Genomic DNA, 1490 nt, shown 5'->3' with positions numbered 1-1490 from the left:
TACAGAAAGGGCAGACAAAGGGAAAGGAGGAAGAGACAGTAGATGGAAGACCAATACAGGATGAATGGAGCCATTTAAGGCAAGATTCACATTCAACCATGTGGCCTTCTTCCTCATTGGATCCACAGACACAATGAACTTGTTGGTTTATAACCAAACTAATATTTGTTAATAAACAATCTCTTTCAATAATAGGACTCAAAGAGTTGTTAATAGAACGATTAGAAGTGATAATGAGAGATGTCCAAACAGAACAGAAGAGAGAGAAGAGAGAGAGTGAGCATGAGTCAGACAACTGATAATGATGTGCGCATGCGTGAAAATAATAATATGCAACCACAATATTATTAGTCTGTTGTACACTAAGTAAAACAATAATAATAATAATAATAATAATAATAATAATAATGACAATAATAACAATGATAATAATAATAATTGATACACAGTTTACCCTTCACTACAAACTTGCTCATTGGCTGTGTTGGATGTTGAGGAACCTGAGGCAGCAACAGGAGTAGACAGGGGAACCTGTACAGAAGGACGGGAAAGAGACAAGGGTGGAGGACTGTGACGCCGGGAAGTTGCCAAGTTCATTGAGAGGAAGAAACTGTGGTAGCCGAGGAAGGAGAAACAGCTGGGGGTGCTTGGGCTCTTTTCTTGGCAGCCAGTTTATCTTTAGCTTTCTTTTTATTCTGTTTAGCACGGGTTAGCTTTAAGATAGAAGTAGAAGAACTAGATGAGGGAGAAAGCTTGTTCTTGTCAGCCATACTTAGTCACGTGGTCATTTTCTTTTTATGATGATAGATACCGTAGGTCGGTTATTATATTCGCGGCTGCTTTCGCGGTGATAAAAACTAATAAAGAAGTTCAATTAAATACTATGGAAACAAATTGATTGTTGCTATGACAATTGACCACGTGTTTATACAATTACAGTGTTCAGCAGCTAATTAGCTACTCTTTTATTATTATTATTATTTTGAGCAGTTTGAGTAGAGCCATCCAGACTCCAGTTCTGTATCTGTTATCTTATTGTATAGATGGACCGCTACCTTCGAGTTCTTCGCTACAAAATCACTGCTGGTCGGTCGATCATGATTATAAACCACACCCAATTAATTTTAATAAAACAGTAAAAACACTAACTAGAATGGGTGGAGAGTCCCAAGACACGGCGAGGCAGAGCGAGTAGAGTATTTCTGAAAAGAACTGGCTAAAACAGCTTCAAAGAGTCCAAGGATTAGTAACATCAAGAAGAATAACAACTCAAGAACACTGCAATCGAGTGCTGTGCTTCAATAACGCGCCGTTTTCAATTAAAATAGCACCTAGTTGCTATGGCAATTGCTAGCCGCGGGAAAAAATCGCGAATATTAGCAGCCGCGAATATAACCCGACCTTCGGTATACACGTACCCAGGGGCGTAGCTGGGAAGGAAATGATGAGGGGGCCCAGAGATAAATGGCGCGCGAAGCGCGCCGAAAATT

This window comes from Amphimedon queenslandica, unplaced genomic scaffold (assembly GCF_000090795.2).
Source record: "Amphimedon queenslandica unplaced genomic scaffold, v1.1 AMPQUscaffold_10989, whole genome shotgun sequence".
NCBI lineage: Eukaryota > Metazoa > Porifera > Demospongiae > Haplosclerida > Niphatidae > Amphimedon > Amphimedon queenslandica.
This window is presented reverse-complemented; position numbering follows the sequence as displayed.